Raw genomic sequence first — 22,640 nt, 5'->3', positions numbered from 1 at the left:
ACAATGATCCAGCACCCATCCCTCCCCCAGCGCCCATTCTCCACCACCAATGTTCCCAGTATCCCTCCTGCCACCTCCTTATCACCACCCCCCCTCCAACCCCCACCTCTGGGGCAGGCACAATCCCTCTTACTCTCTCTCTCCTTTTGGGTTTTATGATTTGCAATGCAGGTACTAAGAGGCCATCATGTTTGGTCCATAGTCTACTGTCAGCACTCATCTCCCACCCTCCCTGAGTGATCCCTCCCACCATTATTTACTTAGTGATCCCTTCTCTATCCCAGCTGCCTTCTCCCCCAGCATGCGAGGCTGGCTTCCAAGCCAAGGGGCAATAAAAAATTTTTCTGTTTTTTTTTTTTTTAACTTAATCTTTTCGGGTAGGTTGTTTGCCTTGCAGGAGGCCAACCCAGGTTTGATTCCTCCACCCCTCTCGGAGAGCCCGCAACCTACAGAGAGTATCTTGCCCGCATGGCAGAGCCAGGCAAGCTACCCTACCTGTGGTGTAGTTGATATGCCAAAAACAGTAACAAGTTGTACAATGGAGATGTTACTGGTGCCCGCTCGAGCAAATCCACCAGAAACCGGATGACAGTGATACAGTGATAGGAAGTGGAAAGATTGTTTAACCTCTCAGTATCTCTATTGCAAATGATAAAAAAAAAAAGTTTTATTTTGTTAGCTTGCAGCATCTTTTCTTCCTAGTTCAAGTCCTTAGTTTGCTTAGACAGGAGTCAGTTTGCTGACCTGACCTCATTAACATCTCAATTCCCTCTCAGTGATCTCTAGCCAACTCCCATTGTTTTTTGGTTTTTTTTTTTTTTTGCTTTTTGGGTCACACCTGGCTCTGCACAGGGGTTACTCCTGGCTCTGCACTCAGGAATTACTCCTGGCGGTGCTCAGGGGACCATATGGGATGCTGTGAATCGAACCCGGGTCGGCCGCGTGCAAGGCAAACGCCCTACCCGCTGTGCTATTGCTCCGGCCCCAAACTCCCATTGTTGATCAGAGCAGAGGTAAGGGAAGGGTTCCTTCCTGAAGCTTTGATTTTATGCCCTAATCTGAGAATCTTAAAAGTTCTTTCACTAGGGGGTTTGGATAAGCCCCTGCTCCGCACAGGCCAGAGCCCCAGTACCCCACCAGATGGCCGTTAAGCCACACCTGATGTCCTCTTGGTTTTCTTGACACACTTGATTCCTGCCACCCAATTTCTCAGGGAGTCACAGATTCAGATTGGGACTGGGAATTGTTCTTTGCCAGAAAGGAAAATCAGTCATAGACCTTACCCAGGGTTATCGGGTTCTTGTCTTGCTTCTCAGAAAATAATTTCAGGAGTAGACAGTGAAATAAAACTGATTTAATTGGGAGGTTTTAGTAAAAGGAAGGAGGATGGGAAAGTGACAGAGGGAGAGTAATGTGCTCAAGTGAGAGAATGCTGGGCTTCTCCAAGGGCAGAGAGAGCCTTGAATGAATGAGCTTTTGATCTGGGATGATCTGGAATGTTCCAGAATGATCTGGAATGTTTCTCCAGCTGAACCAAAAAGTTAATTAGATTAAGGAAGAGGGAATGAGGTGTTCCAGAGGATATTCCTTTAGGCATCTCCATGGGGAGGAGGTCTAGTCTCAGGGTCTGCTGCTAAAGAAGCTCTTATCAGGGTTTGTTTTCTATATCCACAAGGTGGATTAACCTTAGGACTTTACTTCCCAGAAATTTCATTGTAAACCCAGGTGGCCTTATTACCTAGAAATTTCACTGCCATGAGGCCTTTCCCTGTCTATCTGCCTGACTACAATACTAACAGGTGCCACTTAATGATGCCATCGGGGTCCCTGGGTAAGTTACATGAACTGAGGAGAATGGCAGTAGCCTCAAGAAATGAATCTGCTACTTTTTTTTTTTTTTCTCCTATCGACTTCAGTCACTCTGGGAACTGCTGAGGAAATCGAGGACTGTGAGCTTAGCTCCGTGCAGGAAAGGAAAGTCAATCCTGGACCTTACCAGGCCTTTTGAATTCTTTTCCCCACAGAGAAGAATTTTAGGAGGTTTGCAGTGAAGTAAAAGCATGTTTTATTTTTAAGTGTTGAGTAAGGATGTGGGGGAGAGAGACAGGAACAGAGAGATAGAGACAGAGTTCCATGCCCAAGAGAGAATGTGGGCTTTCCAGCGTGGAGAGAAAGCCCTAGTACTCATCCCTCTGTTAAGGTTTGAAGATATGAAAGAAAAACCTCTCAAGAGGGAGTTGCAGCCAACACATGTTAACATATGTGCCCAGGCTTCACTTGAGCTCAACTGTAATACATAGATGCAGGCAGCACATAGGCTCAGGCAGCATATACACGTGATTCCTTTGTTCAAGTTGCCTTTGTAGACTTTATCTCAAGCTGCCCCAGAAGAGACTTCCTACCTAGGTCAGAGTCCAGTCCTAAGGTACTTGCCAACAGCTAGAGTTGAGAGTAGTCTATGTTCCCCTTTGTCATCCCTTGGCTGATTCTGTTCTTTCAGGAACTTATCTGGGATAGAGGCTAGGCCTTCTCCAAGTTTCTGCTGATTCCAGATAATGATTTATCAGACTTTAATTCCTGTGTACACAGATGGGTTTGGGGCAGCCTTAGGGCTCTTGGTTTTAACCATTCCCAAGAATTCACTGCCACTTGGTGCTCTTCCCTATCTGTCTGTCTACCTGCTTCAGAAGTAAGGTAGCATGGTAGTACCATCTTCCCATTGTTCAATGATTTGCTAGAGCGGGCACCAGTAATGTCTCCATTGTGATACTTGTTGTTACTGGCTTTGGCATATCGAATATGCCACGGATAGCTTGCCAGGCACTGCTGTGCAGGCGGGAGACTCTCGGTAGCTTGCTGTGCTCTCTGAGAGGGATGGAGGAATCGAATCCAGGTCGGCAGTATGCAAGGCAAATTCCGGACCCGCTGTGCTATCGCTCCAGTCCAAGGAATAAGGTAGCGATTTATAGTGAGACATCTCTAAAACTTCTCTGATGTCATAATGCAATGATAATCTAAAATATCTAAAAGAGAAGAAAGAAATCACTTCTGCCTTTCTGTTAGTAGTGACATTGGGAATTGTGACTGAGTTTGTGAACAAAAAATGATTTAAGTATAAAACTATCTAGGAAGGCCTGAGAACTCTTCAAATTCCTTCTGTAAAAGGAGAACTTAGAAAAGTAAGTCCCAAGACTTCTCTCACTGAACAGTTCTCTAACTTCTTTTTGTTGTTGTTGTTGTTGCTTTTTGGGTCACACCCAGCTATGCACAGGGGTCGCTCCTGGCTCATGTACTCAGGAATTACCCCTGGCAGTGCTCAGGGGACCATATGGGATGCTGTGATTCGAACCCGGGCCGGTTCAAGGCAAGGCAAGCGCTCTACCCGCTGTGCTATTGTTCCAGCCCATATCATTTTCTTTCTGTCACACAAACTTTGCAGTTTTGTTTCTCACCCATATGTAGTAGTCCATATATTTAAATATACTTAAGGGGGTTTCATTTGGGGGGTGAGGGTAGTAGTTGGAAATATTGGCTTTGATGCCTACACTGTGGGAACTCAGGGACAATTTCTGGCTCTCTGTTCAGGAGTGATATCTACGGATGCTCAGGAGAACATATAGAGTATTGGGGCTTATTCCCAGGATGACCTCATGCAAGGCAAGCATCCTATATTCTTTTACTACCTCTCTGACCTCAGCTATGTTTACGTTAGTCAATCAGATCTATCCCTCTCTTTTTAAGATTAATATTTGAAAACATAGTTTCCTCCTAGAGTTGCTTTAAAGGCAGTTACATAAGAAGACAAATGGCCTTTAAGATGGCTTTGTCATATTGTGGATGAAGGCAGTCACAGACATTCTGAAATTTAGTTTTACACATTGAATTTAGTTTTACTTAAGTAATAAGCTTCCTCGATGATTCACTGCCTCATTGTGGTGGGGGGTGGCAACAGTGCCAACCGGCGAAGAGCAAACCAACAGGTGCTGCTCAGAGATGCAGGCAGGTGCAGGGCTGGACTACTTGCATCGACTGTCAATCTGGCCAGTACTTACTGTACGTGAGCAGCACATCCATGCATAAGGTGTGGGGCGTGTTTGTTAGCGTGCAAATCATTACAACATGCCACCCACACGGCAGAGCCTGGCAAGCTACCCGTGGCATATGTGACATGCCAAAAAGAGTAACAAAAATGGGCCGCATTCCTCTGCCCCTGGATTAGCCCCCAATAAGGCCATGTTGAGAAGGAAGAGCAAGGAGAGGCTGCTAAAATCATAGGCTGCCAAAATAAAGAAGGACTAAAATGACTCTCAGCACTTTTAACACACGCACGCTGGCATCAGAAGCATCCATCGAGGACCTGATGGTGCAAGTGCAGAAGATCAAGTACGTCATTGGATTAACAAGATGAGAAGGCATTGATCACATCTTGCGGTTTTCAACACTGGAGAAGACTGTTCCTCGGAACATGTGAGAGTAGAGGCATTGGTAGTGTCAGTGTCCTTGTCAACACAAGCTTGGCTATGATCACTGATTTGTTCGAATGCCTAACAACCCAAATCGGATGCTTGCATTTGGATAGATGTGGCCCACTACCAGCAGTTTCTATCTTCATCGTCTATGCACCAACATCCAACTACGATGGAGAAGAAATTGAGAAGTTCTACATGGAACTGGAGAAGTTCTATAAAGAAGACCACACCTTCTACAAGGTCATTGTCTGTGATTTTAATGCCAAGATAGAAATAAGAAGATTGCCTGAAGAATATGGCATCGGGACCCACAGCCTAGAATGGAACAAACAGAGTGAGAGACGGAGTTAATCATGTTGACCAAGACCATCCATGGGAACTCACATTCCAGAAGGCCGAATCTAAATGTTGGACATGGGAGTCTACTAGTGAACAGTTCCACAACAAAATTGACCACATCATATTCAGTCGACAGTTTTCCCTGAATGATGTTGCTGTTGTCCCAAAATTCCAAATGGGATCAGACCATCATCTCCTTTGTGCGAAATTCTACTTCACGGAGAGGGGAGAAAGGGCTACAAAATTTAAGAAGAGAATTCCCAGAATGACCACCAACTGGGAGCTCTTTGGCACTATTGTAACATTCTCCCTTCTGAAATCCAACACACCATTTCATCAAGAAGCATACAGCACCCAGTCCAGACAAGGTCAGACCCAAATACCTGAAGAATCTGCCGCCAGTACTCATCAATACACTTGCTCGGCTCTTCACATGCTACCTGTCTGAATGCAAGGTTCCATCCCAATGGAAACCAGCAGGACTGTTCTGTTGTACAAGAAGGGAGACATCCACGACATTGACAACTGTCGTCAGATCTGCCTGTTGTCTGTCATCTACAAGTTACTAACTCGAGTCATCCTGAATAGGATTGGCAGAACACTAGACAAAGGACAACCATGTGAGCAAGCCAGGTCCCCCAAAATATTCAGCACTATCAACCATATCCACACAGTGACCAAGATCACTGAGGTTTCACGAGAGTTCAAGATGCCCCTCTGTCTAACATTCATCCATTTAAAAAAGGCCTTTGATTCTGTTGAGACTAAAGTGGTCATTGAAGCCCTAGCCAAACAGGGCATTCAAACTTAGTACATCAGGATCCTCCTTGAGCTGTATTACAGATTCACCACTAGGATCTCTCCATTCTATAAGGAAGTGATCATCAATGTAAAGAGAGGGGTTCAGCAGGGCGATGCCATTTCACCGAAACTCTTCAGTGCCAGCCTCAACAACTTCATATGATGGCTGGAATGGGAAAAATGGGAGTGAAGATAGACAGTGAGCAACTACACCACCTCTGTTTCACTGATGACATTGTTCTCATAACACCAAACATTAGCCAAGCGGCACAAATGCTGGCTGACTTTGACTGTGAGTGTAGAAAGGTCAGAATGCAGCTGAATCTCATGAAGACAATGTTCACGAGAAATGGACTAGTTCCTGACTTTCCATTTGCTATCAACGGAATGAACATTTCCGAATGCAGCAGTTATGTGTACCTAGGTTGAGAACTCAACATGACAAACAACCTGGCACCTGCCATGTGCAGAAGGAAGAGAGTGGCATGGAATGCCTTCAAGAGCATTGAAAAAGTTGTTAAGAGGACGAAGAACCTCCAGCTTCAGGCACATCTTTTTGACTCCACTGTTCTTCCTGCACTAACTTATGCCTCAGAGAGCTGGGCCCTATGAAAACAGAATAAGAACACTCTTCAGGTATCCCAAAGAGGAATAGAAAGAGCTATGCTTGGAATATCACGTTTCACTCAAGTAAGAGAAGGGATCTTGAGTTCCGACCTCCATCAACAATTGAGAATCAGGGATGCTGTTTCATTTGCCAAGGTGTCAAAAATCAGATGGGTCAGACACTTAATGCAATTTGGAGATGACCACTGGACTAGAGTTGTTTCCGACTGGATTCCCAGGGACGTCAAAAGAACGCCTGGCCGGTCATCTACAAGATGGTCAGATTTCTTTGTCAAGACCTTGAACAAATGGTTTGAGGCTCTTTGTATCACTAGCATATGATAGGGACAAATGGAGACGTTACTGGTGCCCTCTTGAGCAAATCGATGAGCAACAAGTAATAATGGAGGTAACATGAGAAGTGTGGAAAGAAAGATAGCCTCAGGAGGGGAGTCTACAAGGCAGTCTTCCTTTTCTTTACCCACTTCTGTCACTCCAGGTGTTAAAATGTTAAAATCTCCTGGGAACACCTTAAATCTCACCAGGTTCATGTAACAGTTTTCAGACTCTCCCTGATTTCCACTTGATCTTCACAGCATGACAGTTAATCCCCACCACCGGAGTGATATTTCAGGGAGAAGTGACATTGATTGGAATAATGAATTTGTTCTTGCAGGAAAAAAAAAATTAGTCCTAAACTCTGCTTAGAGGGAGATTTCTAAACATATAAAAATAATAATCTCAAAATAGAAAGGTCGTAGGCCAGAGAGATAATAAAGAGGGCATGGTGCTTGCCGTGCCCTGGGTCAAATTGGGTTTGATCCCTGACATGCCATATCATTCCCTGAGTCCTCCAGGAGTGATTCCTGAGTGCAGAGCTGGGAATTGCCCCTGAGCACTGACAGGTGCAATCCAAAAACAAATTTTACAAAAATAGAAAGTGTTGGATATCAACCCTAAGTGCTTTAGACTCTATCAGTGAATTGCCCCTTTCCTCCTCCCAGAGAAGCTTACCATGCCCTTGCTAACATCCTGAATTTAGCCAAAGTCTATCTTCAACCTCCCCTTTGTGTTGGATATTAACCCTAAGTGCTTTAGGCTTTATCAGTGTATTGTCTCCTTTCCTCCTCTTAGAGAAATTTATATTGCCCTTGCTAGCATCCCTAACTTAGTTAAAGTTTATTTGTAATCTTTCCCTTGTATTTTACCTCGCATTCTCAGTCCCCCATGTTAATCTCGATTGCTTATAAAACAAAACTTTCTGGTAATTCTGAACTTGTATTGATACTGCTTTGTATTTTTTTTTCTTTTTTTTTGGGGGGGGGCTTCACACCTGGCTCTGCACAGGGATTACTCCTGGCTCTGCACTCAGGAATTATCCCTAGCAGCGCTCAGGGGACCATATGGGATGCTGGGAATTGAACCCGGGTCGGCCTCGTGCAAGGCAAACGCCCTACCCGCTGTGCTATCACTGCAGCCCCACTGCTTTGTATTTGAAGTGCTGTATATTTGTAGTTGCTTTTCTGCTTCCCCTATAGCCTTTTTATATGTTACCATAGAGCAATGTTCTTTGGTTAAACACAGAAAGACCATTAATGCTATTCTCCTAATATTTGGGAGTTGATTGACTCTGAAATATATCTGCTCCTGGGCATAGTTACTTGATCAACTAACTACTTGACTTAGGCTTCAGTTTCTGTAGTTCCTGACACCCCAAAAGGGGAGGTCCCGCTGTGGGACTGGGATGGACCCCGGGCGAGTGGCAAAACTACCTGGCAGCAAAATGGGACATTCTAGAAAGCATATATGCATGGTTTTCATGCAAACTGTTACAACTTTAGAGACAGGATACCCCTGGGGAAGGACTAGCTGAACTGGCCTGAGGACTTCGTCTGGGATTTGCAGTAAAAGCCCTGCTTGCACTCAGAGCCCAGACAACCAAGTGTTTAAAGCCTTGTTTGCTCTCAACCCAGAGAACTATTGGGATTTTTGTCTCTTATGTGTTTATCCAAACAACTGCTAGTATCTATAACTTATACAATTAGAGGGAAACATAAAAGCAATACAGTTGCCCCTGGGAGACAGTGTGTCTCCTTGAGTTGATCTCCCTAAAAGAATTTCCTCTGCCAAATGTTTATCTATGTAAAGGACCATCACACCTGTGCTTACCTCAACCCCACTTCAGATGTTCTATAAGTATGCTAGCAACTCTGCATTAAATGGGCCATTTTCACCATCTGACTGTGGTCCCTGGTCTCCCCATCTCCCCTTCTCTCTGTGTCTCTGGGGGGCCCTGGGGAGGTGGGGAGACAGGGAGATGGCTCAGGGCTACCGAGCACACACACAGGAGTCCAGCAGCAGCAGCAGCCACCCGAAGATCATCATCGTTTCTTTTTTTGTGATTACACAAGAAAGGGTGATAAATTCAGACAAAATTTCAGATCAGTTGGATAGAAAATAACCAGATACACACACGAAGAGGGGGAAGAAAGCTTCCTGCCTTCTGTCAATTAAACTAGTTTTAATTATCTGTCCCTCTACTAGGATTGGAGAGATGGTACAGAGTTAAAGCATAAATATGTCTTATATCCAACCAACCACAGTTCCATCCCCAGTGCTATGTTATGTCCTGAACATCACCAGCTACAGCCTTGGAGCCCCCCCCCCCCTCAATATTACCAGGGTGACCCATGTTATCTTTGGTACTGAATAGCCTAAGCACCACAGCATTCTTGGGCCCTTGCATAAACAACGAGCCTGGTTGGCCAACAGTTGCTGGAATGGGACATAGGCCTCCTGAGCATTACTTGGGAGCAAATGAAAGAGAGGGAAAAAATAACGGAAGAAGGAAGGAAGGAAAGAAGGAAGGAAGGAAGGAAGGAAGGAAGGAAGGAAGGAAGGAAGGAAGGAAGGAAGGAAGGAAGGAAGGAGGGAGGGAGGGAGAGAGGGAGGGAAGGAAGGAAGGAGGGAGGGAGGGAGGGAGGGAGGAAGGGAGGGAGGGAGGGAAGGAAGGAAGGAGGGAGGGAGGGAGGGAGGGAGGGAGGGAGGGAAGGAAGGAAGGAAGGAAGGAAGGAAGGAAGGAAGGAAGGAAGGAAGGAAGGAAGGAGGGAGGAAGGAAGGAAGGAAGGAAGGAGGGAGGGAGGGAGGGAGGGAGGGAGGGAGGAGGGAGGGAGGGAGGGAGGGAGGGAGGGAGGGAGGGAGGGAGGGAGGGAGGGAGGGAGGGAGGGAGGAGAGAAGGAATTGTTCCTTCTTTGTCAATGATTTTTAGGCTGGTGTAGTTTTTTTCCTTAGACAACTAATCCCAGGTAAATGAAAAATTACAGTAACATGCAATTTTTATGGTTGTTGAGCCAGGCCCTGCTTCTGGCTGTATAGGAAATTGGAGAGAATACTTGTTTCTTAAGTTCCTTATTTCCACATGTAAAATGACAGCTTTGTGCTGTGTGATCCTGCTTTTCCATTCTCTTCTACAGTGCTGCACCGACGTCTTTATATACTCCTTTTTACCCCTTAACCTGACTTTTTAAATCTGTAACTTTAAGTAGAATGCCTACCTCCCAAAGTGACTGAGAAATAACAAAGAAATTGAGTTTCTCCCCTACACAGATCTTTTAGATTCCTGAAGTCAGCTATCAAAACTTCATAGAATAAGTTCTGAGATTGAGAAGTGTAGAAACATTTGGGTCAATGTGAGTATATAATTTTATAAAGTGAGTGGGGAATCATGTCCAAAGATAGATAAAACTAGCTTCATCCACAATGGGCAAAACATTCAGTCAAACTGCTGCTGGATAGAACCGAGTTTATTTAGAGTTTTAGATACTCTACGTTTTTTCCATAGAACCAAATTGAACAGAGATGGGTTGTAGACAGTGTGTCACAGTTTTCTGTTGAGTTGGAGAAAGAAATCAAGAGAATGTGCCCTGTTAGGTGACACATGAACTGGATCCACAGTTGAAGATTCCTCGTCTCTCCTGCTGGATTTGGTCTACACACATGTTCATCACTGGCACATTCACACTCTAGCGATTGGTTCTGGAATGTGCCCTTAAGATAAGAAAAGTATTGCTGAAGACCAAGCGAACTGAATATATAACAATATCCAGTTAAGACCTTTTATCAGCTTTGTTTTGTTTTGGAGGCCACACTTTGTAGCATTCGGAGTTTACTCTTGTGCTCAGGGGTTGCTCCTGGCTATGATGGAGATCATAGGCATTGCTGGGATTCAAACCCAGGGTGACTTTCTTCAAAGCAAGTGCCTTAAAACCTGTACTATATTGGGGCCTCTATCAGAAAGGCAAAGTTGGGGGTGTGGTTCAGTGTTGGAGCCCTTGCCTTGTATAAGTGAAGCCCTGGGTTCTATTCCCAGCACTACAAGTCTTTGAGCACAATCAGGAGCAACCTCTGAGCCTCATGCTGGGAGCTGAGCACCACTGAGGATGACAGCCAACCAAAACATCAACAATAATTTTATTAAAAGGGGCTGGAACAATAGCACAGCGGGTAGGGCATTTGCCTTCCACCCAGCCAACCCAGGTTCAATTCCCAGCACCCCATATGCGGTCCCCTGAGCACCGCCAGGAGTAATTCCTGAGTGCATGAGCCAGGAGTAACCCCTGTGCAATGCCGGGTGTGACCCCCCCCAAAAAAAAAGCAAAAAAAAAAAAGAGGAAAAAAAGGGGGAAGGAGGAAGAGGAAGAAGGAGGAGGACATTGAAGAAGGAGAAGTAGAAGAGGAGGCGAAGGAGGAGAAGGAGAAGGAGAAGGAGAAGGAGAAAGAGGAGGAGGAGGAGGAGGAGGAGGAGGAAGAGAAGGAGGAGAAGGAGGAGGAGGAGGAGGAGGAAGAGAAGGAGGAGAAGGAGGAGGAGGAGGAGGAGGAGGAGGAGGAGGAGGAGCAGGAGGAGGAGGAGGAGGAGGAGGAAGAGAAGGAGGAGAAGGAGGAGGAGGAGGAGGAGGAGGAGGAGGAAGAGAAGGAGGAGAAGGAGGAGGAGGAGGAGGAGGAGGAGGAGAAATTTACAAAGCTTATTTTGGGGAGGTGAAGGTAGGAGTTGTACAAAAGCATAGAGTTTTGCATCTATTCCCTAGGTTAGTTATATTTGGGCACCATAGCAAATTAATAGCCTATAGTAAATCACTAGCATATAGCAAACCTATCAGTATTTTTTAAAGAGCAATGAAATAGTGACAAATACATTAAGTGTCTTGCGAATACTTAAAAATCCATCAACTGGAGCTCAATTACTAGACTATTTTATAGATTTGGGACTCATCCTCTCATGAATTTCAGAGTATCTGCTCTTGCCATTTTCTCTAAGCACTATTATGTTTTTTCTAACATGTGCTAAAGGAGTCTGGAAATTGCTGAACAAATTTATACATTTCTCTCCAGAGTTACATATTATCCTAAGGGGAATTTCTATAATGGCATAGAATGACAATGGTCACAACTAAGTCTCAAGCAAAATTACCAAAGGGTGTTTATTCATGAATTTGTGTCAAGGGGACTCTTCTGGCACCATTTTTTTCTTAATTCATTGTTTAAAGATGGTGAGAAGGGACATAGATTTTATGGAACAAAATAAGAAAATACGGAGGTTATATCTGACAAGTATTCTACTAAAAGAGGTTTTAGGAAAGATGGAGTGACTTTCTAATTGGAATCTTTGACAGGCTATTCCAAATGAGGAAAGTTGTTCAGGGTGAGGAATAAAGGGTTTTCTGTCCTGGTCAGTTTCCTGTAGCACAGGGCTCCTTGCTTTTGTGCTGTCATGGAATGCGATATCATATAGGACAACGAGACAGAGTGCCATGCTTGATGGCCTCTCAATATAAAAGGGGGTACTAAAAGGGTTAAGTAATAATATGGATGGACGTAAAAAGGGTTTGTTTAGTTTACTTAAGTGGGTTGTAATTCTAAACTAGATCTGTAATAGCTCAGGCCAAAGAAATTCTGATTAAGGAAAGAAAAAGGCAATATTTATTTAAAGAATTATGACCAGAATCATGATGCATCATTACATCACTCTTATTATTAATATTTCCTTGGAATTCACCATAATATAATGCCCACATCTTTTTTTCACCTTTTACCCAGGAAATAGTTAATGGGCAAAAATATTAAATGTATATATATATATATATATATATATATTGATGGGGCTAGAGCGATAGTACAGCGGGTGGGGTGTTTGCCTTGCACGCGGCCGACCCAGGTTCTAATCCCAGCATCCCATATGGTCCCCTGAGCACTGCCAGGAGTAATTCCTGAGTGAAGAGCCAGGAGAAACCCCTGTGCATTGCCGGGTGTGACACAAAAACCTATATATATATATATATATATATATGTATGTATATATATATAACTAAAAGAACATGGTGATAATCTTTGGTCCTTTCTAATATTTAAATAAGGAAGATTGTAAGAGTGTAGATTTGAATTTGACTTTTTGGTCTTAAACTCTGATCACCCTGACCTATAAGTCTTTCCCCAGTGACCTGAAAAAAGCTAATTAAAACACCTGCCATGCAGATAGGGAAGACTGCTTTAAAAGCCCATTTTATTGATTGAATTTATATACATTCAGATTATTTCTATATTAAATTAAAGCAGTGTATGCCTGTAGTAATTTATCTTAATTTTATTTTTTTACCTTCTCAGGTCATGTGTTCTTTTATATAACCCATTATATTAATTTACATATCTACAGTATATAAAAATCTTTCATCAAGCGTTTGCTCTCCTGAATTTCCCCTAAATTAAATGATAGAAGTAAAACTATATTGACATACACTATGAGTCTTCTTGGTGTGCTCATGGCTCTGTGGTCAGGTATCTCCTGGTGGGGCTAGAGGAGACATCTGGGATGCTGGGGATCAAACCCAGGTCATCTGTGTACAAAGCAAGTGTCCTATCCACTATATCTCCACTCTTGACATGCAATATGATTTTTAAGAGCAAAATAGTTCTACCTGCCACTTTCTCTTATACAAATAATAACAATGGTCAACGAAGTGAGTTTCAGGTGTCAAATATTATATATATATATATATATATATATCAGTGAACATTTATTCAGAATTATACATTCCTAAGCATCTTTTATTTTGTTTTATATAGGGACTACTGAAAGAACAAGATAACTGATGCCGGGTAACAGTATGGAAGCATCCTGACTGCTTTGGAGTCTCCATAGATTGAGTGGATTCAACTTTTGCAAACAGACAAATGGCTCCATGAACAATTTGCTACAGGTAAGCGAGACGTATAATTTACTGCATTAAAATCCTTCAAAGATTCAATGACTGTGGGGTTGTTAATTGCATTTCAGATGATTATAATGTTCCATCGGTACAGCTGACAGCTTCTCTTCCCTCCCAAATGTACACATGTGGATACCAACATATGGCTAAATGTCTGGTCATTTCATCTTGTTCATTTGGGCTTTAGTCATTTACAAAGGGAGGAAGCGGGAGGAAAAAGTACCCACCTCATAAAACTTTTACTAGTGGTGATTTATGCAGAGGGGCGGGAGTCAAACTGCTCCTGGAGCAGATGTTTCTTTGCGCTGCCCCGGGAGTTGAAAGAGTGGCAGATTGGTCTGCCCAGGGTTCAGAATAAAACAAGCAGACAAATGGTGATGTTCTTCTCTCTTTTTTTGAAACCGGGCAGCAGGTAGGTCATTAATATGGAACAAAGTGTTTGGGAAAGGGAGCTGACTTTTTATTCTTCCTTTGAAAACCTGGTGAGATTGGAAAGCTTGATGTGACAGCAGGGTAGGAGACACCGTTGGGCTATTGAGAAAGTGGAACTTGTGTGTGTGAGCCAGTTAGGAAGAGTAAAAGTCCAAGTGATTCACACAGGCAGCTGTTTATGAACAGGGTGGGGGTTATGTGGCCCACCCATTGTGGATGCAACATTTAGCTAACCTCTGTAGCTAAATGTTGCATCCACAATGGTCAAAGGTACAGAGCCTGGAGGTAGTAGCTTTCCTGCACTGTTCAATGGAAATAATCTACTGGTTCACCTGTCGGGAATCACAGGTTTGAAAAGGCAAAAAAAAAAATCACATTGCAGTGGCATTAAATTCTATCTAAGTGGTATGTGTCTACTTGGAAAGCATTGAAATCAGTCATGCTGTTTTATACATTCATTCTGGAGTAGAAACTTGGTAAGAACCTGGAGCCATAGCAGGAGGAATGCTCATATATTTTCCTGTTAGTATTTTGCTCTCTTTGGATTGCATTATACAACAGATATTTGTTCTAAATTCAGAAGCCAAAGATTTCCCAGAAGCAAATTTTTCTTCTTGCGTCAGCTTCTTCACATTATGTCAGTGAAGGTAAAGACATATCAGATGCCCTGGAGCCTGCTCTGTTTTGAAAATCACATCAGAACATAGATGCTGAGATGTCTTTTAGCCTGTAAAGTGCCCTCCGAAGATGAGGAGGCAACGGTATGAGAGACATGGTCTTGAAGTTCGGTATTTTTTTTCTCATTGTGAGACTCTCCTTTTTCATTGACTTTGATTTTAGTCCTTCCAATATTAGCACATGTTTAGCTGCTCAATTTTAGGGTCTTTTGTTCATAGGAACTAAAGCCCAAAGATCATGGTGGAGTGGTAAAAGAATTGTTCTTATAACATAAGTGGAGTTGTTGAAACAGAATGATTAAAGGGCAAAACAAAAGAGGGATGAGCTCTAGGATGGTCCTTTTATTTTGTTTTGCTTTGGGGCCACATCCAATGATGCTCAAGGGTTACTCCTGGCTCTCCACTTAAGTGGTGCTTGGGGGACCCTATGGGATACTGGGGATTGAACATGCGTTGACTTTGTACAAGGCAAGCACCCTCCCCACAGGATTCCTGCCGCCAGGAATCCTAGGAAGAAAGGAATCCAAAAAGAAACCTAGAAAAAATACCGCAGGGTGGGGGGGGGGGGTGGTCCAGTGGTCAAGCAGTTCTTAGTTTATTGGCCCTTACACAGAGGTATTTATACACATTTTCAGGGTGGGATTCTCACGCAATGCACGTAGGGCACATTCATCCTATAGGTCAGGCTTATATAGATATCAGCTAATGATGTGCATATCCTGCTTAGGGTGATCAGTATGGGTAGGTGCTCACAGTCACCCCTCAACCAGCGTGCTGACATGTGGGGAGTGCTGGAGCGAGCCCCTGTGTCTTTGTAAACAGGGCTGGCTCTTGCTTCAAGGGGCAGGGGATTTGGTCAAAGTCTCAGGCAGCTGCTGAGACCTCAACACATGGGTGCATGAGACACGAGGATTCGGTGGCCGAGAATCGTTTCCCCGGCCAGTCAATGTGACAGATGAATGAAGGAATGGGGAGATAGGCTGGTTGTTAGTCGATTTATTTCTCTCTCTTTTCCTTCTCTCTTACAGCTTCATATTTTTTTTAGTTATAGCATAGTTATTTCTCCTACAGTGTAGTTATTTTCTTCCTTCTCCTTTCTTACAGCATAGTAATATAAAAATAAAGAACGGTAGGAATACATATAGGTGGGGTTGGACATTATCAGAACAGCAGACAGATGTAAAGCATCTCCTTTAAGGGGAAGTTCTTCTAGGAGATTAAACTCAAGGACAAAATCTCATCTGATGGTTCAGCATTCTAGATTCCTAGGAGATCCACCCAAGGGTGGGATCCCATTCAGGGTGTATTGCTTTCTCCTTTTTCTCAGCACTAATCCATTTAAATAATCATATTGGACACTAATATTTCTAGTCATTTTGTATGAACATAGTGAAAAATAAATTAAGCTTAAAGCTTAGCTCTTCCAGGGAACATTTCACTATTATCCCAGACTACAGTCCTCAGGTTAATCTTTCCTAACCCCAGCAGGGTCTTTATACAGTTATTTCTTTTTGGGTCATGACAGAGTTTGTCCCAGGACCATGGGCTTAACTTATTATACTTATGGCACTTAGTGTACCCCTTTTTGATGCCAGTGTCAGCTTGCCCTGGGTCTATCCTTGTCCCTTGCTGGGACTCTCCTTTTGGGGCTGTTAGGAAGTACGGCTGGAGTGATAGCACAGCAGTAAGGCATTTGCCTTGCACGTGGTCGGCCCATGTTCGATTCCTCTGCCCCTCTTGGAGAGCCTGGCAAGCTACCAAGAGTATCGCGCCCTCATGGCAGAGCCTGGCAAGCTACCCATGGCGTATTGGATATGCCAAAAACAGTAACAACAAGTCTCACAGTGAAATGTTACTGGTGCCCGCTCGAACTAATCCATGAGCAATGGGATAGCTGTGACTGTGACTGACTATGTGAGGAAGTAAGGGTCTCTGAGGCTAAAGTCAGGTAAATAAGATGGATAAAGTAAACATTATTCAGAGTCAATTAGCTCTCAGATTACAAAGGCAGAGCATCAACTGTCTTTTTGTGTCTATACAAAAAGTTCATTGCTAATCCATGCAAAGTACGTAAAGAAAAGAAAAAAGCAATTTAGGATTATTAATGCCTGATGGAATTGGGTGTAGCTCAGGAGCACTGTTGTGGGAGTAACTCAATAAACCTAAACTCCCTGCAGAAGGAGCAAGCACAAACCAGTGTCATCCAACAGGAAGGCAAAAGGGGGGACACAATTCGGAGGAGCTGGGCTCTACAGGGAGAAGCTGCTGAGGCAGCAGGGGCAGTAGACATGAGTTTGAAAGGATTCGAATTTGGAAAATGGGAGGAGAGTCTGTGCTGGATTGGAATGCAGGATTCTTGGGTAGGGCTGTAGCTGCCAGTGCAGAAGAAGACTATGAGAAGGCCATGCTGACTTGATGGATCTGATGTGTCTGTTTCTAAAGAGACTTTTCCAGTCAACTCTGGGCAGTACCCAGACTGGGGACCGCATGGAGCTGGTACTCAAAAGATTTGAGGGGGATGCCACTCGGCCGTTATTTCAGCTTCCTGAACTAGAAGGGGTTTCACAGACAGATCCGGGACCGTATCTCTGAGGAGGAGTGAGCAGGAAATTAGTGCTGTTCTATAGCCGGATGAGGGGAAACAATGAGGCTGTGTTTGGGAGTGTAATTAAAAATGCAAATGTAAACGGTGAACAACTCTTTTGTAGAATGTCACTCTCTGGAAAAGAAGGTAAGTGTCTACCTTCCTCTTGGAACTTTTCGTCTTCCTTCAGCTCTATCTTTTGGCAGCAACAAGAGCTGGCAAGGAGATGTGCTCTGTGGAGATCCAGACCTAGAACCTCAACACCACCCATGGTGGACAGATTTGAAGTGAGAGCAGTTAGCACACGGCAGAGTCCTTGCTTTTTGACTTTTCGATTTATTTCTGGGTCATGCCTGGTGGTGCTCATGAATGTCTGTCTGGGGTTCACTCCTGGAAGTACTCAAGGGGCCATATGTGGGCTAGAGTTTGAACCTGGATAGAACAGATGTGAGGCAAGTGCCTTACCCAATGTCCAAACATTCTGTCCCGACGGATTCTTTGTGTATGTGGGTCTAAAGATATGCGTTTGTTTAAAACTTTAAAAGAATGAATCATATGGCTCAATTAATCTGTCCATTGAGATCTTAAAGAATTTTACTTGCCTTGGTTATATGCTGGAGTTTTGGACTCGTGCCACTCTTGGTTTCATCAGATGACATCAGACACTGGCTTGAAAGCGAGTGCAACATAAAATAAAGCCAGTTAAGTACCCTGGTGATAGACTGAAGAGTGTTTCCTTAAAAATCAACTGAGGTTGTGCATGTGACTGATATGTAAGATATAAAATAATTGCTGATGACGGAATTTTTAGTTCAGATCTTCACTGTGGACCAGCGAGATGATACAGTGATTATGGCACATGCCTTTTTACACGGTCCAACCCTGGTTTGATGGTAACACATATGTTTCCCAAGCACTGTCAGGTATAAGCCTGAATATTGTCGGGCCCCCTATCAATATATCAATGTATCTATCTACCTATCTGTATTTTTTTTCCTCCTTGAGGGATGGTTGGGAAAATGAAGACAATGGTGAAGGGAAGGTGACAGTGGTTGAGGAATTAGTGTTGGAATATTGAATGCCTATGACAAATCATCATGAACAACATTGTAAACCATGGTGTTTAAATAAAAGTGGGGATAAAACCTAATACAAATGTATACATATATATAATATATAGTATTGAACCCAATAAATAAATATATATAATATTAAACCTTATATTTAGTGTATTAAACCCTAAATATATATATAGATCATACATACATATAAAATATATAAATATACTATAAATATATATTCAAGTCTCACAATGGAGGCGCTACTGGTGCCTGCTCAAGCAAATCAATGAACGACGGGAATGACAGTGCTACATTGCTACAGCATGGTTGTCCCATAGTTTATCGATTTGCTTGAGCAAGCACCAGTAACATCTCCATTGTGAGACTTGTTGTTACTGTTTTTGGCATATCAAATACGCCACAGGTAGCTTGCCAGGCTCTGCTATGCAGACAGGATACTCTCGGTAGTTTGCCAGGCTCTCCAGAGGGATGGAGGAATCGAACTTGGGTCAGCCACGTGCAAGGCAAACACCCTACCCGCTGTGCTATTGCTAATGGTTTGGTTAAATTATTCTAAATGAATGTGCATCTTTAAGAAAGAGCAGGGTAAGGTCCATGGTGGTTAATTCTCCTTTTCCTCTAATGCTGCTGTTTTATAAACTATACCCAAGGCAATACTAAGATCAGGATAGTGCCAGTGCAGTCAAGAGTCTTTCTATTGCCATAAGGTTTCCTCTTGTTGCCTTTCTATAGTTACACATGTCCCATTCCCACCTCCTACTTCCTTGGTTTGGTAGGAAAAAAAAACTACCATTGTGCACTCAGTTTCTGATTTTGTTATTATAGTAATGTTATATAAATGGAATCAAAGATTATACAACACGTTGTTTGTCATTTTTTCGTTCAACATATTTGTCAGGAAAGTAATCCAAGTTGTTTTAATTGGACAGTATTTTAAGTAAAGGAACACAACTGTTGTTTAGCATTCACCGGTACAAGGATGTTTTCATTGTTTCCACATTGAAAATATTATTTATAATCACAAATAAAAGTTCTAAAAGCTCTTATTGTAAACCATGGTGTTTGAATAAAGTGGGAACAAAACCTAATACAATAATATATACACATAGATCATATTAAACTATAAATAAATATATATTTTATTAAACCCTACATATAGCATATTAAACACCATAATGTATATGTGTAGATATAAAATAATCATATAAATATTAATATAGTTATATAAAATATAGAAACAGATATATTTTTTATTTATCTACAACCTTTTGTGTGAACATATTTTTGTCATTTGCTGGATTACATGATGATCCATATATAGGAATGTTTTCACAGCCTGGTTGATATATAATTAAAATTTAATATAGCATGTAAATTCAAGCATGTGGAAGTAATATGTGGATACATTGTGAAGTGTTAACTGCATTAAGATTAGTTAGTTTATATAATTATCATTTTGTTGTCATGGCAAGAACATTTAATGTCTACTCTCGCCAATACAGTCTAATACAAAAGCTCATCTCCTGACCTAGTTGTAGAGACTTATAGATAATTCTTGAAAGAGATCAACTTGTTGCAAAAATCTCTCAAATACCTGGTCTTGGCTGAGACCTTGAGGGCAGTCCTGGGAGGGGAGCAAGTCAAGTTCTCATCCTACCAAAGCTGTGGCAGCCACACACACAGTCCAACAGCTGTCGCCATCCATACCCCTGGCTGGACTGTCCAGCAAATATTCTGAATTTTCTGCAGTACATGAATGGCCACAACAACTCCAAACTCTATAAGACTAACATCCCAGTAGGAGCACACAAGATTTCATTAGAGCGTAATGTAGAAGTTAACTAATTTCAACTAACAAATATGTTAACACAGTAGGCTCTACTTGCACGATAGCTTAGTAAATCTCAGACAAAGACTTAATATCCCCATGGTGAGATAAACAATTTTCACAAATTTTCTTTTACTGAAAATTTTTTTGTCATTTCATTAGGCATTTAGTGGGAACAATATAAAATAAATCATTGTGAACCTGCTATGGGGACAGGCTTGAGGGATTGTTGAGAAAAGGGAGACAATGGTGGCGGGAAGGTAACGGTGGTGATGGCATTGGTGTTGAAATATTGAATGCCTGTAGCAAAACATCATGAACAACTTTGTAAATCATGGTGTTTAAATGAAGTGTGTAAAAAAAACCTAGTATTTTAATTTTATACATATCTACAATATTTTAGCTATAGTCACCAGACTCAAAATTAGTTCAATAGAGCTTACTATTTTTTTCAGAGAACATCTATATTTTTCACCAGTATTTGCCCATTAATTATTTCCACACCCAGATTCTGGCAACTATCAATCACTGTATTGTTATATTTTTCTCTAAGTTCAACATTTCTGAGTTATTGCATTTTATATGATTCCTTTAAGATTCATTTATGTTGTCACCAATGGCAGTTTCATATTTTTATGACTTAATATCTCATATCACATATTTTGTTTTACCTAAATATCTCTAACATGTGTGTCTACATATAGACAACACTTCAACATTTTCCTTATATCTTCATTTCACTTTTGATACTTTATTTTTCCCCTGTCTTTGCTCTTTTTTTGTTGTTGTTATGTTTTGTTTTGATTTTGGGAAGACTCTCGAGCCCAAGTGCCCCACTAGTGATTCTCAGCCAACAAGACAGTAGTTCAGAGCAAGGGCCTAAGGAAGAGATGATGCTCTGATCTGAAAGTGACAGAGATACCCAAGACACTTCTGGTAGTGCCGAGTACACCCAGGCTAGCTCCAGCAATGCATCTGGAACTCTGTGATGGCAGGAATCAAAGCCAGGTCTGATACATGCGAGGTATTCACCCTAGCTACTGTATTATCTCCTAGACGTTGGTAAGAGCTACTCAACTGGAGAATACTATGATAAATGTGGTTTTGATTTCAGTCCCGAGATGACTCATGACATAGAGCACTTTTTTTATACCTCCTTCAGTTCCAGAATTCTGCTCAGTATTTCGTTTATCTCAGCAGAACGTTTTCTTTTGCTCTAGTATAGTTTTTCTGACATCATTCACTGATTTCCTTGTGATCGCTCTTACGTATCTGAACATTTGCAAAGCAAATATTTGTGAAGCAACAATGGCATCTCTATTACTTGGTGGTTGGTTAGACACTGGTTGTTGGCTGTGCTTTTGTCTTATTTTCCTGGTTCTCAGTGGTCCCTGTGGTTTCATGTAGACAGTTGCTCTTTTTTTGTTTTTGTTGTAAATTTATAACTTCAGCAGCAGTTTAATCACTATATCACTATCATCTCATTGTTCATCGATTTACTCGAGAGGGCGCCAGTAACATCTCCATTTGTCTCAGCCCTGAGATTTTAGCTGCCTCTCCTTACTCGTCTTTCCCAATGATTGGAGGTTTTTTCAGAGTCAGGGGAATGAGATCTGTTATTGTTACTGTTTTTGGCATATTGAATACGCCATGATTGAATACACCATGGGGAGATTGCCAGGTTCTGCTGTGCAGGTGGGATACTCTCAGTAGCTTACCAGGTTCTCCAAGATGCATATATATTATATATCTGTCACTGTCACTGCCACTGTCATCCCATTGCTCATCAATTTGCTGAAGCAGGCACCAGTAACGTCTCTATTGTGAGACTTGTTGTTACTGTAGCAACAAGTATTATATATCTATATACATTTAATGTATACATATGGAAACCCTATGATTTACAAAATTTTTCATAATATAGCTGTTTCAAGCATATAATAATTCATAATATAGTTGTTTCAGGCATCCCATGGGAGGCGGGATTGATCTCCACACAAGTCTCACCACTAGTGTGACCTTCCCTCCATTAATGTCCCCCTTTTTCCTACCACTCCTTCCCTGCCTGCCCTTTTAAATATGAACATAATGAATTTACTTTACATTGCTTTCTCTAATAAAACGTAAATAAATGGCAGATAGAATGATCAGAAACTAAATCAATAAAAGTCCATTTATGATGATTGTTTGCTATATGATTTTAGCCTACATAAATGAAAATTGCAATCACTGAATACAGTAGAATGCAATGACTACTCTCATTTACATAAATAAGTTTTCAACTCTGATATCTAAAAGATATTGCATTAATCTTTATTTTGTATGTGGGTTTCATTGTGGTAATAATCATTTCTTTCCTGCAGATTAGATTTCTTTCCTGCAGATTTTGAGATAGAAAGAAATTTGACCTCTAGAGAGAATGTCCTGTGACACTGGGTGTATTGTGTACCTGTGTGACTTGTGACATTCGGTCTAATTATGCAGGAGGGCCATGAGATAGCCCTGGGTCTAGGACTCCAATCCTAGGAGCTTAGACTACAGTCTTGACAATGGCATAGCTCTT

At 42.1% G+C, this 22,640-nt stretch overlaps 1 protein-coding gene across 5 annotated transcripts in view; it reads left to right on the top strand.

The window, feature by feature from the left end:
• The window catches only part of LRRC4C (leucine rich repeat containing 4C), a 1,396,500-nt gene that overhangs the window by 792,028 nt on the left and 581,832 nt on the right, over positions 1-22,640 (top strand). For all 5 annotated transcript variants that reach the window (XM_055143221.1, XM_055143222.1, XM_055143218.1 and 2 more), the window contains one exon: positions 13,332-13,465. The gene's annotated coding sequence lies outside the window, so the exon portion shown is untranslated. The remainder of the gene's footprint in view (positions 1-13,331; positions 13,466-22,640) is intronic.

Source organism: Sorex araneus, chromosome 6, assembly GCF_027595985.1.
Source record: "Sorex araneus isolate mSorAra2 chromosome 6, mSorAra2.pri, whole genome shotgun sequence".
NCBI lineage: Eukaryota > Metazoa > Chordata > Mammalia > Eulipotyphla > Soricidae > Sorex > Sorex araneus.
Note: the sequence above shows the minus strand (reverse complement) of the source record. Positions and strands in the feature narration are given on the sequence as shown.